Source organism: Leuciscus leuciscus, assembly GCF_965113295.1.
Source record: "Leuciscus leuciscus genome assembly, chromosome: 2".
Classification (NCBI taxonomy): Eukaryota; Metazoa; Chordata; class Actinopteri; order Cypriniformes; family Leuciscidae; genus Leuciscus; species Leuciscus leuciscus.
In genome coordinates this window covers 9,612,435-9,629,123 of record NC_138726.1, presented here as the reverse complement: position 1 = coordinate 9,629,123, position 16,689 = coordinate 9,612,435, and the positions used below count along the sequence as shown (strand labels likewise).

The following is a 16,689-nucleotide window of genomic DNA, read 5'->3' as shown; positions in this document are numbered from 1 at the left end:
TGGTCATCTTTTGCCTGCAATAAGATATATTGTTATCCAAGGTCAGCAATAGTACTCTGTGTGAAATAGTGTATTTAGCACTTACTCTGAAGTTCCTTTTGAAGCAACTCAATCTCTAGTGCCAGTTTTTTCTTCTTTAAGGTGTCAAGTTCTATTTCTCCCCTTCATTTTTCTGTTTTTTCAGGTCAAAATACTAAATTTTCTGTTGTAGATTCCGTTTATATACGGATATCACCCTGTGCCATGTTTGGATAAAAAGAATAAAAAAATAAAAAAACATAAAAAAGAACTGTCAACACAAGCCTCATGCAACAAAAATAAAAAGTACAAGTAGGTTACTACACTGCCCACCTCTGTATCACTTTGTGCAGTAGGCCTTTCCTCCTGCAACTCATATTGCAGTCAGAAATAATAATATGTACACAAGTTACTATAAATGAAGTAAAGTTATTTATGCACTTACAAGTACTTCCTCCAAAGGACAGTCATCTGAGAGGGTTTCTTCACTGTCCTGTGCAATGGAAACAAATGGGCATTACAAAGTGTTGCACTTTCTTCCCTTTTGATGTAAAGTTAGAAAAAGTCCACTTACTGCACATATTTCAGCCACTACTTTCTTGGGAACAGGTACAAGTGTTGGTGTATTATGTAAAACTGCACAAAAGAGGAAACACAATGGCATTACAATGAACTACACTATATGAACAAATGTGATCAGTAACTCATGGCAAAATATTCTTACATTAAGTTCAGCAGTTTTCACCTTCACAAGTCAAAGCAATTGATCACTACTCAATATTTAACAGCTGAAATTACTGTACCAGCCATTTGGATTATATAGGCCTACTTAATTTAATCCGGCAAAAAAAAAGATATATTTTACAGTGTAGCAAGATCATTTAAAGCTCATTTACCAGTAATGAAGGTGTTGCTGCTACTGGTTCCTGGCTGTTGGTCTGAGGAAGAGCTGCCCCCAGGGATGCCCTCCACAATGGGTCGGTTCACATTTAACCCCAGGGCCAGCTCTACTGCTGGGGTATAATGTGGTATAATGTGAGGGAGCAGGACCACCACCTGTTTGTTTTTTTTCAGCTCAGCCTTTTTCTTGGTTGCTGTTATAAACAGACAAACACATTTAACGGTGCTTTTCTTTTGTAAAAGAGACAAAGAACAGTAGAAGTAGAAAAGATTACCATTTTGAAGAATATTCTTGTACTTCCCTTTTACTTGTTCCCATGTTCTAGTGCAGTGTTCTTCAACCCTGCTCCCGGAGGACCCCCAACACTGCTGGTTTTCTTTGTCTCCCTAATCAAACACACCGGATTCAATTCATCAACTCATTATCACATGGGTTAATGAGCTGATGAGTTGAATCAGGTGTGTTTGATTAGGGAGACAAAGAAAACGTGCAGTGTTGGGGGTCCTCCAGGAGCAGGGTTGAAGAACACTGTTCTAGTGGGTCCTGAGGTGGCTCTGACATTAAGCAATTATGAAATGATTAAAATACAAGAATATACACTGTAATAAGTGATATAACCATAACATGGAACACTTACGCATTTCATTTGTCTGCTACTTTTTGCCAGCCCTCTCTCCTGGCTTTTGCACACTTTGAGGTGTTCCCTGGCGTTTTAATTAAGGTTTCATATTCTGCATAACCTTCAATAACTCTTGCTCTGCTGCGGAGAAAAACTGTGCGCGCTCTTTGGCCATGGTGAGCAGCCAATAGCAGCGTTGCTGATCAATGTTTCTACTATCGATACATATCCCCTTTTAAACCAGCGCATGAACGCGCAGTTATCTCAGATAACTCAATCCAGCTATACTAATCATAACTGGCAGGTGTGTTCGAAGAAACGAATTAGTCAGATCATGATTAGGCCGATGATATCACCTTGGATGTCTCATAATTTGATCTTGGATGTTTCAAGCAACGTACGAAGAACGGGCCCCAGTTGCTATGACAGCAAGTCCAGGATGAGCGTCGAAGAACTCAGTTAGCTGGATTTGATTGTTGGCGATTTGGCATGATCTTGGATTGTTTGGGTCTTCGACGCTCATCCTGGACTTGCTGTCATAGCAACTGGGGCCCGTTCTTCGTACGTTGCTTAAAACATCTGAGATCAAACGAGACATCCAAGATGATATCATCGTGCTAATCATGATCTGACTAATTTGGTTCTTCGAACACACCTGCCGGATATGATTAGTATAGCTGGATTGAGTTAGTGAGATAATTGCGCGTTTCACGCGCTGGTTTAAAAGGGGATATGTATCGATAGTAGAAACATTGATCAGCAACGCTGCTATTGGCTGCTCACCATGGCCAAAGAGCGCGCTCAGTTTTTCAACGCAGCAGAGCAGGAATTTTTACTGGAAGGGTATGCAGAGTTTGAAAAATATAATTAAAACGCCAGGGAACACTGGGAATCAAAGTGTGCAAAAGCCAGGAGAGAGGGCTGGCAAAAAGTAACAGACAAATTAAATACGTAAGTGTTCCATGTTATGGTTATATCACTTATTACAATATATATTCTTGTATTTTATTAATTTCATAATTGCTTAATGTCAGAGCCACCTCAGGACCCACTAGAACATGGGAACAAGTAAAAGTGAAGTACAAGAATATTCTTCAAACTGGTAATCTTTTCTACTTCTACTGATTAGTCTCTTTTAGCAAAGACATTTTAAATGATGTGTCTGTTTGTCTGTTTATGGTTATCTGCAACCAAGGAAAAGGCGGAGCAGAAAAAAACAGGTGGTGGTCCTGCACCCCCACGTTATACCCCGGCAGAAGAGCTGGCCCTTGGGCTAAATGAGAACCGACCCATTGTGGAGGGCATTCCTGGGGGCAGCTCTTCCTTAAGGCCTATTTATACTTCTGCGTCGGACCTACGCCGGAGCCTCTACGCTGTAGGCAACGCGTTGGTTTTAATTTATACTTCTGCGTCGTTGTCCGCGTTGACGCGCAATTACTCATGCAGAGGGACCATGTGAAACCCGAGGGAGGGGTTCTAGCAGACCAATCACAGCGCTTGCGTCCGCGTAGAATTGACGCGTTGTTACATTTTTGGAGAGGTGCGCATCAGGGTACGCCAAAGGGTACGCGCGCTAAGCACAGCCTACGACGTAGCTACGGCGTAAGTTCGACGCAGAAGTATAAATAGGCCTTTAGACCTAAAGCCAGGGACCAGTAACAGCAACACCTTAATTACAGGTAAATGAGTTTTAAATCATCTTGCTACACTGTAAATAATTTGTTGCTGCATTAAATTAAGTATGTCTATAATCCAAATGGCTGGTACAGTATCAGCTCCGCTTATGAAGCCGGGATCTAATCCTGTTAACATGAAATAAGCTTGCGCACCTGTTGCTATGACAGCAAGTCCAGGAGGAGCGTCGAAGAACCAAACAATCCCAGATCATGCCAAATCGCCAATAATCAAATCCAGCTAACTGAGTTAGCGACGTACGAAGAACGGGCCCCAGGTGCGCAAGCTTAAACCTGCTCGGGAGCAGGCTTATTTCATGTTAACAGGATTAGACTGCGGCTTCATAAGCGGAGCTGATACGGGAAGTCCAGCGCTTATGAAGCCGGGATCTAATCCTGTTAACATGAAATAAGCTTGCGCACCTGTTGCTATGACAGCAAGTCCAGGATGAGCGTCGAAGAACCAAACAATCCCAGATCATGCCAAATCGTGGCATTTAAGCCACTTAAAGGAGCTGTATGTAGTTTTCAGCGGCCTCTAGCGGTGATGTTTCAGATTGCAACCAATAAGTTGACAAGCGCGTGCTCTTGCGCGTGCTCGAATTTATGAGCGAGCACTGTGGATACCGGCCAGACTGAGACGCGTCACGCAACACACCAGAGAGAGCATCCCACAACATGCTAGAAACTCAGGTAAACTCCCACTGCAACGTTACAATAATAGGCTACTTTTATCAGCTTGACGTTGAACTAATGCTCCATGCTCGTACCATGATAAGAATGGAACCCTATCAACCGTGCCGAATTTTGCCACTGCAAGCACTGCTTCACATTTTCTTCAGGAAATGTATACATTCTAGGTTTGTAGATAAGGTCTCTCCATGATTCAAACGCCCTGCCGATGTTGATCCGTGTTTTTTCACCCGAAGTTCATCCGATTCACGTCTGGCCTTTAATACGAGCTTCAGCAGAAAGAAAAAAACGTTTTATTGTTTTTTTTATCAATATGTGGAGTTTGTGTTGGAGTCTGTGTTGTGCTGGGAGCAGGTCGTTTCTTAGTGTTATCAGACATGTCATAAGTTGCATAAGTCATAAGTCCATGTCATAAGTTGCAGTGTCGTCGCTGTTGAGTGCAAAATCAGTAGGCTAGACGAGGCGAGAGGCTCGGGAGCGCTCCGCGCATGCAGGTGACGTCACTGGATTTCGCGGTAAATCCGACCCGGCACCTTCACATAAACATAAGAATACTTGCTTTCAGAGGTAATAGCAAAACCCGAAAAGTGGATCATTTTAATGTGATATTACAACCCCTTCACCCACAGGCAATAAAAAAAGGATTCGTTTTAGTAGAAAAGCTACATACAGCACCTTTAAGACCCAATGTTGTAAAGCAGTTTTTTTTTTAAGCAGTGTTTTTTTAGGCTATTACAGTATATGTTACTCAGGCTTCACTAACGTGATTGGTACCATAGACTATAGGCTAGACCAGGGGTCGGCAACCTAAGGCACGCGTGCCAAATGCGACTCTGATACTTTCCAGACAAGTTACATACTCTCCTGTCACTTGTTTCAAGAGCTTCACTTGGTCAAAAACCAAGTGATAACCTGTACAATGTAAAATTGTCAACATCAAATTATGTACTACATATTACAGCATTGTTTCAATACAAGACATACCAATGGACTCGCGCAGCTTTCTGTCTTCTTTGGGCACCAGATGTTCCTTCCTCACCCGAAACAAAGGACTTATTCGATTAGCTTGCGTTGATATAAGGACTGGTCTTCCTTCTCTGCTGTAAAACAAGAAAGTCTCGACTTACTCTATGTGCAATTACTATTGTTCTTGAAACATAAATTAAGACAGTTATAAATAAGTTAATTTACCATACGATTCAAGTCAAGTCAAGTCAAGTTTATTTGTAAAGCGCTTTTCACAATACAGATTGTATCTAAGCAGCTTCACAGTATTCAATTAAAATAATACAACAATGTTTGTTTCAAGAGGAATTTATTGATTGATAAAATTAAATTAAATATCCCCAAAATATCCCCAACTGAGCAAGCCAAAGGCAACAGTGGCAAGGAACCGAAAAACTCCATCAAGTGACCTAATGGTGTCCTAAAACTCCATCAGGTGACCTAATGGAGAAAAAAAACCTTGGGAGAACCCAGGCTCAGTCGGGGGCCAGTTCTCCTCTGGCATTTATGAGCTACAGGCCGGATTGTAGTTTGAACTGTAGGATTATATGAATGCCTGGCTGAAGAGATGCGACTTTAATCTAGTTTTAAACTGGGAGAGCGAGTCTGAGCAACGAACAGTATCAGGAAGACTATTCCAGAGTTTTGGAGCCAAATGTGAAAATGCTCTCCCTCCTTTGGTGGTTCTGGATATCCTAGGTATGACCAAAAGCCTTGAATTTAGTGATCTTAAAGAGCGCGATGGATTATAGGGGCGATAGAAGATCCGTTAAATAGACTGGAGCTAAGCCGTTTAGAGCTTTATAAGTCAGTAGCAATACCTTATAATTAATACGGAACTTTATACGGTTCCCTGCTCAGCTCAGCTACCGTTCGGACGCTCTTGCTTACTGCTCCGCACTTTGCTCTATCGCTTTTATATTTTATCTTCTATATTTTTTATTTTAGCTCCTTTTATCACCTAATTTTAACTTCAGCAAATCAGCACAGTGCTCAAACGACAAAGTTTGGATTACCACAAAAACGCAGAATTCTTCTACCCGACCAGCTTACATTCCGGGGAAAGGAAAACACAACTGCCTACAAGGATAAGAGAGAAAATGCCTCTTCTGGAATCTACTTGCTGCACTAACTGCCACAGACTTTTACAAAGGATTGCAGTTCTTGAAACAAAGTTATTTACGGGACCACCAAACCAGACGTAACACACAACAGAGCTTCGTCATGGACGCCCTCAGCATATAGCCGGTGAGTCCCATGAAACTAGTGCTCCTCGACAGGTAGAGAAACAAGCCGATCGACTTACAAATCGATGGCACAAACAGGGAGCGAGACCCAAAGGCACTCGAGACATCAGATTGTCACGAGCCCCACATATTGCCGCAGTAGCATCCTCTACCCCAGATACAGCTCTGACAAGGACTGCAAACACTGGTCTCCTGCAAACACCTATACATCTTGAGAACAGATTTGAAGTACTAATGAATGTAAATGAGGAATCCCCAAACGTGATGAATGTGATCGAACACAGACTGTATCAGCCAGTAGCTAACACTGATGCTAACTGGCGCTCAAGGTCGAGCAGACAGCGGCACTCAGCTCAGAGCGCAGCCGAGCCCAGGACTCTGATAGTGGGGGACTCCATAATCAGAAACATTAGCAGCAGGGATACAACTACGTGCTGCCTTCCACAAGCAACAACTTCTGATGTAAACAGGGAACTTCAAAACATTCTGATGAAATATAAGACTGCAAATCGACTCATAATTCATGTGGGGAAGAATGATATTCATAAAGAGCAGTCAGAACTCCTAAAGAAGGATTTCAATGAACTTTTTGAAACACTTAAAAGACTGAAAGTTCAAACATTCATCAGTGGACCACTCCCAGCAAGAGGAACAAACAGGTTTTCTCGGCTGCTTGGGATAAATACATGGCTGCAAAAAACCTGCAATATAAAAGGAGTAAACTTCATTGACAACTTCAATCTTTTCTGGAGTCAGAGACAACTATTTAATCGGGATGGCCATCACCCAAACAAACTTGGTTCAAGAGTGTTAAAGGACAATATCGACTTCTCCCTCAATCATCCTTCTGCAGTGTGTGTCAATCTGAACGACACACACACACCTGGAAACAGTATGAATGAACACGGGACTTCACTTCAGCAGCAAAATGGACATGCGATTGACATATCACACAAGGACAATGATAACACCACTGAGCCACAACAACCTCTGCTCACGGACACAATCTCAGCTGAGCCCTGCCCACAGAGCTCACCACAGACAGACATATTAGAACTGCTCCAAGATTCAGCACCCAAGGACGACTTCCTGGAAAACAGCCAGGGAAGCCAGGACAGCATATCCCAGCCTCCGATAACACCTGAGCAGCAGCCCCTTTCACCAGATACTTTCTCACTCTCGCCAGCAACTCCACTTCTGTGCTTCTCACAGAAAATGGAAGAATTGGTGCATGCTGGAACCAGACTATCCCACTCTTCTGCTGCAAGCCCCCAGATACCAACCAAAAAACGTCAGGCACCTCAAACACAGAAGCCTGCGCGCCGAGCTCGCCCGCCCCCTCCTGTGAGAGCTCTTCGGCCTCTTCGGCCAAAACGCCAGGGCCCACACCCTCCTCCATCTGCCCGAGGTGAACCAAAAACAACTGATACCAACTCTCAGTGAAATGTTTTGGGTTCCTGCTACGATAACAGTAACTTTCTCAAATGTTTACAGAACAAGCGGGAACCCAGTGTGCCTGTATCTTTCTCTATTGCTGTTCTATTACAAGATAGAAAGTCTAAGGCCTTCAATAGCCGTATAGCAAACCCAACTAATCTGGTGCCAATTACATGTCAAACTAAGATTGCTGTGGGGACAAAAAGTAAGACTGTTAAGTTAGCACTTTTAAACATTCGCTCACTTAAAAATAAATCACTTCTAGTCAACGACTTAATAACCACAAACAACCTGGACTTTATGTTTCTAAATGAAACCTGGCTAGAAGACAGCTGCAGTGCAACAATCCTCAATGAAACATCCCCTCCTAACTTTACTTTTATGAGTGTCTGCAGAGCTGTTAAGAGAGGTGGGGGTCTAGCTGCTCTTTTTAAAGATATCTATCAATGTAAGCAAATATCATTTGGGAATTACCCGTCTTTCGAATATCTGGGTACTGTGTTAAAAGGTGCTCCTCGCATTTTACTTATCATTATTTACAGGCCTCCAAAATATTCTCCAGCCTTTGCTGAGGACTTTACAGAACTGTTATCAACAATTTCCTCAGAGTTTGACTGTTTTGCCATTGCTGGAGATTTTAACATACACATAGATAATGCAGAAAACAATATGGCAAAAGAAATCAAAACTGTTTTAAAAACTTTTGATCTGACTCAGCATGTACATGGACCCACACACAATCATGGACACACTCTAGATTTACTTATCAGTAAGGGTCTAAACATCTCATCGATTGTTATTAAGGATGTAGCACTGTCTGATCATTTCTGTATTTTCTTTGATATATTGATCTCTCCTGCCACTGAAGCTAGATCTGTGTCTGTCAAGAAGAGATGCTTAAATGAGAACACTAGTGTACTATTTATGAAGGCTATATCCTTAACACCAAGCATATCTGCTGACTCTGTTGATTTTCTCCTTGATTCTTTTAACTCAAAAGTTAAAAATATAATTGATGATATTGCTCCTGTTAAAGTCAGGAAGAAGAGTGGCAGAGAAAAAGCACCTTGGAGAAACTCAACAGCAGTGCAAAATATGAAAAGACAATGCAGAAAAGCAGAGCGCATGTGGCGGAAGACAAAACTTGTAGTCCATTATAACATCTACAAAGACAGCCTTCATGCTTTCAATATGGAACTAGGCAAAGCTAGACAGACTTTCTTCTCAAATATTATAAACAGCAATTTAAACAACACACGCACTCTTTTTGCTACTGTAGAGAGACTGACAAACCCCCCAAGCCAGATTCCCAGTGAAATGCTCTCAGACAACAAGTGCAGTGAGTTTGCTTCTTTCTTCTCTGAGAAAATCAATAATATCAGAAAGGTGATCGGCACATCCTTGAGTTGCACTGAGGTCAGACAGATCAGACCACCTGAGAAAGTAGTTACTATGTCTGACTTCAAAGAAATTGATGGCAAAATTTTGGAAGAAACCGTACAACACCTTAAAACATCAACATGCGCCCTTGACACACTTCCCACATCTTTTTTCAAAAGTGTGCTAAACAGTTTAGAAGCAGATCTTCTAGAAGTGGTAAATGCCTCACTTCTCTCTGGGAGTTTTCCAAACTCCCTGAAAACTGCAGTTGTCAAGCCCCTCCTGAAAAAGAGCAATCTGGATAAGACCATGTTAAGCAACTATAGACCGATCTCAAATCTTCCTTTCATAGGCAAGCTCATTGAAAAAGTTATCTTCAATCAGCTGAACAAATTCTTAAGCTCGAATGGATACTTTGACAATTTTCAATCTGGTTTCCGACCGCATCACAGCACAGAGACAGCGCTCATAAAGATAATAAACGATATTCGCTTAAATACTGATTCAGGAAAATTATCAGTGCTGGTACTACTCGACCTCAGTGCTGCATTTGACACTGTCGATCATAACATACTTCTTGACAGGCTGGAAAACTGGGTGGGGCTTTCTGGGATAGAAAAATGGTTCAGGTCATACTTAGATGGGAGAGGTTATTATGTGAGTATAGGAGACCATAAGTCTGAGTGGACATCCATGACATGCGGAGTCCCTCAAGGCTCAATTCTTGCGCCACTCCTGTTCAACCTGTATATGCTCCCAATGAGCCAAATAATGAGAAATAACCAAATTGCTTACCACAGCTATGCAGACGACACACAGCTGTACTTAGCCCTATCGCCTAATGATTACAGCCCCATTGACTCCTTGTGCCGATGCATTGACGAAGTCAACAGTTGGATGTGTCAAAACTTTCTTCAATTAAACAAAGACAAAACTGAAGTTATTGCGTTTGGAAACAAAGATGAAGTTCTCAAAGTGAACGCATACCTTCACTCTAGGGGTCAAACAACTAAACATCAAGTCAGGAATCTTGGTGTGACACTAGAGTCAGACCTTAGTTTCAGTAGTCATGTCAAAGCCATAACTAAATCAGCATACTATCATCTGAAAAATATTGCAAGAATTAGATGCTTTGTTTCCAGACAAGACTTAGAGAAACTTGTGCATGCTTTCATCACCAGCAGGGTGGATTATTGTAATGGACTCCTCACTGGCCTTCCCAAAAAGACCATAAGACAGTTGCAGCTCATACAGAACGCTGCCGCCAGGATTCTGAGCAGAACCAGAAAATATGAACATATCACACCAGTCATCAGGTCTTTACACTGGCTCCCAGTTAGATTTAGGATTGATTTTAAAGTATTATTACTGGTATATAATTCATTCAATGGCCTAGGACCTAAATACATTGCAGATATGCTCACTGAATATAAACCCAACAGATCACTCAGATCATTAGGTTCATATCAGCTAGAAATACCAAGGGTTCACTCTAAGCATGGCAAGTCCGCTTTTAGCTATTATGCCAGCCGCAGCTGGAACCAGCTTCCAGAAGAGATCAGATGTGCTCCTACAGTAGTCACATTCAAATCCAGACTCAAAACACTTCTGTTTAGCTATGCATTTACTGAATGAGCACTGTGCCGCTGTTCGTCCGACTGTTTGTACTGTACTGTATTTTACTCAATTTTTCTAAACTGTTTTAACTATTCTTATTTCTTTTAATTATTAAAATTTCTCCTATGTCAGCAGGGCATTTAGCCCGTAACTGTAAATGCCCACTCAGAAGAAAGTGACGTGTATTAATGTGAGAAAGAATGTGAACGCAGTGCTAAAGAAAGTGAAAAGAACGTGTGAGTAAATGAGGGAGAAAAGAAAGTTAAAGGAAAATTGATAGATGGAAGTCGTATGAAGATTGAAGGTTAAAAGAAGGTTGAAAGATTTAAGTCTTAAGGGAATCCTTTGAAGGAAAGATCTATAATAATATTCTTTTAATTTTTTTTTTTTAAAAGTACTGTATTTTATTTTATTTTTCTAAACTGTTTTAATTATTCTTATTTCTTTTCATTATTTTAATTTCTTCTATGTAAAGCACTTTGAATTGCCATTGTGTATGAAATGTGCTATATAAATAAACTTGCCTTGCCTTGCCTTGCCTTTATAGGTAACCAATGCAGTGATGATAAAATCGCTGTTATATGATCATATTTTCTTGATCTCGTAAGAACTCTAGCGGCGGCGATTCAGGAGAGAGCATTTGATGAGTAAATACCGATTTCAATATTCTAGAAACTTTACCTGGGAAGGGCTGATCCCGGCAAGATTCGCTGCGACTCACTAGTAGCTCTTGTGAGGGTTGGCTCTTAAAAGAGCTGTTGAGTTTGATATTGTAGAGCTTTAAAAAAAAAAAAAAGGACCAAGTAATCCTGCAAGACGGAAAGGAAGGTAATTTTAATACATTACTTGCAAATAGTCAGTTTATGTATAACTGTAGGATATTTTTTTCTGTAAAGAGTGTTGAATAATTCAATTTTAAAAGCATTTTTATATTATAAGTTCACTGATATGTGGGGGCATTTCTATGAATAAAAGTACGTCTTTAATAGCAAGCAATAATCATGTGAAAATGATTTACATGCAAACGGGACAGTTATCAGCAGTGTAACTGGTCTGATTATGACAAAATAATCGAGTATCTGATGTCATGTGACAAGTAAGATAAGCTTTTCCACCCCTGCAAACAGAGGTAGGTTATGAGGTGTGGAGAGACGTCATGTATCACTGGAACATAAACAGACGGGGACCAATTTGTAATAATTGTAATTAGTGGTGCACGACATATCGGCCGCCGATATAATATCGGCCGATATGGTCATTTTTTCACACATCGGTATCGTTCCGATGTCAAAATATGGCCGATGTGAACAGGCCGACATTTGACGTGTGAAGTTGAAGATGAAGTTGACGATGCTGACTCGATCTTAGCAGTAGTGAATGTGCCTGAGATAAATACACATTTCATACAGATGACATAAGCAGAGAACAGTCTGTTTTCTTTCGTTTTGAATTGTTCTGTTTAAAAATAGACATTTCAAGCTTTCTATATATGTCTCCGGTCTGTGAGGCAGGTACATTTCGGTTCATTGATGAGACGCGCTCCAGGTTCACGCGCCCTCGCCTCCGTGTCCTGATTAAATATTTTCTACTATATTTACTTCTTATTTAATTCAATCCAGGCAATTGGTTGGTGAAACATTTATCAAAATTAAGATACAATTAATACAAAACGAAATTAAATTTAAAGACAGGCTTTTTGTGCTTTCTGTTTGAGGTCTCTGTGAAAGTTTTAAAGCAGTCTTAGTGGCGCTTTCAGAGCGCTCACGTCAACTGTCCCGTCCGTAACATTGTTAACGCAGTCCAGTGCGACTTATGTTTTTTTCCTCTTCATGACACATTTTTGACTGATCGTTTTTTGACTCGTAGATATTTGAATATATTGCTTGATATTTGATACCCGTTCGAATTAGATTTTTCTCAAAAGTGACAACACGTGTGATTTGTGGATTACTGATAAGCGCGAGTGGAGAAACAGGCGTTTATTGATTCATTCTCAGTGTTGAGAAACGTATAGCCTTCATGTGTTACGTTATTGTATTAATAATAACTAAAGTAGCCTACCTAATTATGTTACATATTTATTTTGTATGAAAACTAGCGCGTTCGTTACTTGTGGATTAAAAAGTAGGCTACCGTTGTATCAGTGCTGCGCGAGCTCTCTCTCTCACAAACACGGACGCGTGCACACACAGAGAGAGAAGATAATTGTAAAATGAAAAATTGACGGGCTAAGTTTAAATTTTGTTCTTGCTTGTTTTTTTTCTGTCAAAATATCAGAAAGTATTTTGTATTATCCATCCGTGTTTTTAAAATTCGTTAAATGACGGACGTTTTACTGTTAACACAGCCCATGTCGGATTGGTCTTATAGCCTAGGCTACTTGTTATTATTTTAAGAATGATTCGTTATGCTATTATTGGACTCCTGTCTATTCATTGTCAACTGTTTTCTATAAATATGTTTGTATTGGCTAACATTTATTCAGTTAATGAGTGTCCTGTTTAAAATGTGCAATGTTCAAACGCAAAGACAGCACGTCACAAATAGAAGCCCTTTTCCCTGTGGTATTTTTTAGTATCATATCGAGGGCTTGGAACCAGAGGGGCGTAAGTGGCATTTTGAGCGAAAATGAGTTCTATATATCAAATTAAAGGTCTTGATGAGCTCTATCTAGTTGTGCCAAAAAGACGCATCAGAAATCAACTTGTATTGAATAAAGCAACAAAACAACAAAGACCTAACACAAAAGTTTGAGCATTGTTTGGAGCCAGAGGGGCGTATGTCCACTTACGCCCTTCTGGCTCTAAAAAATACATGTATGGCCTACACATTGTTTGGAGCCAGAAGGGCGCAAGTGGCATTTGACAAACTTTACAGGAGAGCCAAAACAAAATTTTGACCACGCTTCAATCAACTGTATTTATTAACCTTCAACCACAACATTGCAACCACATACATACTTATATGAGTAAGTTCTTAAGTGAACATATTATGGAATATTAACACGATGAACATATTCTAAAACCTTGCAAAATCTTGAAAATATGGCAAAAACATCAAATACGCCTTTTTGGCACCAAACATTTCCAATTCCTCTAAAGAAAAATAGGGCGTATCTGCTGATCAATGCAGAAATGATTGGTCAAAACATTGGTTAAAAACACTCTAACTTCATAACTTTTCATTTTATTTAAAATACTGTATACATAGTCATTTAATTTCATCATTTCAAACTGTTTAACATTTCATTTCTAACCGTTTAATTTCAATTCTCATTTATGAGTTCACATTCATGTCAAACAGTTTAACATTTAATTTCAAACAGTTTAACATTTAAGTTCACACAGTTTAATTTCTCTTGTTTATTACACATTTCACTTTTTAGTTCACTTTAGTTGAACTAAAAAGTTCACTCACTGCCCACTGTCAGAGTGTTATAGAACTCTGCATAACAGTGAGGAATACTCCCATTGGTGCACAGGGTGAGTAGGTCTTTTTTCTTTAAGGCACTGATCACTGGAGGATTTTCATACAATGAGCTGGGGTGTGTGGTTCTGGTGCCTCTTGTTGCCTGTTGTGCCACCGTCAGTTTTTGGAAGGTTGGGGCGGTGAAATCATACTTGAAGAAGATTGTTTTTGGTTCATCTTTCGTGTAGCGGAACCATTTAATCTTCTGCCAATGAACTGATTGTCCCTCCTCATCTTTTGTTCTGTTTTTGAGTATGTGGTTGGAGAGGGACTTGAAGTACAGAAAGTCCTTGTGTCCAAGTTCATGTACACTATGGGTCGTTCTTTCTTTCCATTCTCACAAGTGTGTAGTAGCCATCATGGATGGCTACTAGACATGGAGTGTGATAGTGTGCATGCTGCAGTGGAAACTGCAAGAAGAAAAGTTTCTATTTACTCCCATTTCTATTTACTCCCATACTTCTATTTACTGATGGCTACTACACACTTGTGAGAATGGCAAGAAGGAACGACCCATACAGTGTACATGAACTTGAACACAAGGACTTTCTGGACTTCAAGTCCCTCTCCAACCACATACTCAAAAACAGAACAAAAGATGAGGAGGGAATATCAGTTCATTGGCAGAAGATTAAATGGTTCCGCTACACGAAAGATGAACCAAAAACAATCTTCTTCAAGTATGATTTCACCGCCCCAACCTTCCAAAAACTGACGGTGGCACAACAGGCAACAAGAGGCACCAGAACCACACACCCCAGCTCATTGTATGAAAATCCTCCAGTGATCAGTGCCTTAAAGAAAAAAGACCTACTCACCCTGTGCACCAATGGGAGTATTCCTCACTGTTATGCAGAGTTCTATAACACTCTGACAGTGGGCAGTGAGTGAACTTTTTAGTTCAACTAAAGTGAACTAAAAAGTGAAATGTGTAATAAACAAGAGAAATTAAACTGTTTGAAATTAAATGTTAAACTGTTTGACATGAATGTGAACTCATAAATGAGAATTGAAATTAAACGGTTAGAAATGAAATGTTAAACAGTTTGAAATGATGAAATGACTATGTATACAGTATTTTAAATAAAATGAAAAGTTATGAAGTTAGAGTGTTTTTAACCAATGTTTTGACCAATCATTTCTGCATTGATCAGCAGATACGCCCTATTTTTCTTTAGAAGAATTGGAAATGTTTGGTGCCAAAAAGGCGTATTTGATGTTTTTGCCATATTTTCAAGATTTTGCAAGGTTTTAGAATATGTTCATCGTGTTAATATTCCATAATATGTTCACTTAAGAACTTACTCATATAAGTATGTATGTGGTTGCAATGTTGTGGTTGAAGGTTAATAAATACAGTTGATTGAAGTGTGGTCAAAATTTTGTTTTGGCTCTCCTGTAAAGTTTGTCAAATGCCACTTACGCCCCTCTGGTTCCAAGCCCTCGATATTTGGATATTGGAATAATAAATAAAGTAGCCTATCTTAATTTTACACAATGTTCCTGTTTTTTGTGTGTTTTTTTTTACTGTTTTCTAAGGGTTTCTTAATTTTAGACAAGTTGACCAGCACACATTACTGTATATGCAATGCAGTATAATGCATGTGTGTCGTATGTGACATATTTTGCACACAGGTAAAGGTGCCCAATATCAGTCATTTCTAAAGTAAAAAAAAAGTGTTTTGGAAAATAGCTCTTTATTTGATAATCATTAAAATTTGTTTTCTATACAGAGATATCGACATCGGCAAATATCGGTATCGGCCATAACAGCAATATTAATATCGGTTATCGGTATCGGCCTCAATTTTCACATCGGTGCATCACTAATTGTAATCAATACAATGCAATTAATATCAACTTTCTGACAGTGTGTGTACGAGTATACAAATATGTACGAGTATCGTATACGAATTTGACAACTTGTTAAATCTTGTGAATTATTAAGACTTTCAGACTATCTTCGTACTGATTGGGCTATGGGTTTTGCGAGAAAAGGTTTAAGAAACAACAAATGCTTGATAAAATGTTTGATTTAGGGTTCGAACCAACACATGTATATACCATTGCGAATATTTGCCTTTGCAGCTGTCTGTCTCCTCCGTTTACTTGTCCTCAAACAATAATAGTCCGAAAGGTCTTTTCAGCTGAAAAAAGAGAAAATAAAATATCATTATGTTGTTTTACATCATTCCTGTGGTAAAAGCATGGTAAGCGTTGTGGTTAATGTGCATTTACAATAAGTATCACATTAAAACTACCAATAGTGTGGTAAAAGCATGGTAAGTTTTGTGATTACTGTCTTTTTACTACACTTACCACAGTAAAACTAATGTTAATGTGGTAAAAGCATGGTAAGTGTTGTTTGTACTGTGCTTCTACTACAAATACAACTTTGGAACTAATTGTACTACTTTTAATCTGATATGAATATGATGAACTGATTTAAGGTCTTTAGGCCTATGCTCACGTCATGTGACAGGCAGTGTAACTTAATCACCCTGTTTTGAATTAGAAAGCAATAAAACGCAAAGCCTCAGTGGAGATGACAGATATAATGCCGTGACTGAACGTGAGCTAATCTGATTAATATCGACAAACAGAAAATACATTATATATCACACATTATTC

General features: G+C 39.6%; 1 long non-coding RNA gene across 2 annotated transcripts; it reads right to left on the bottom strand.

The window, feature by feature from the left end:
* Positions 1-585: 585 nt before the first annotated feature.
* Positions 586-16,202, bottom strand: LOC309492734. 2 transcript variants are annotated; one of them, XR_014203675.1, is made up of 4 exons: positions 16,123-16,202; positions 11,272-11,399; positions 4,889-5,004; positions 586-654 (listed from the first exon to the last, which is right to left on the bottom strand). It is a non-coding gene; the product is annotated as an uncharacterized lncRNA (long non-coding RNA). The 2 variants fall into 2 exon arrangements; XR_014203676.1 differs by having other exon boundaries at positions 4,889-5,001.
* Between the last annotated feature and the right edge of the window lie 487 nt (positions 16,203-16,689).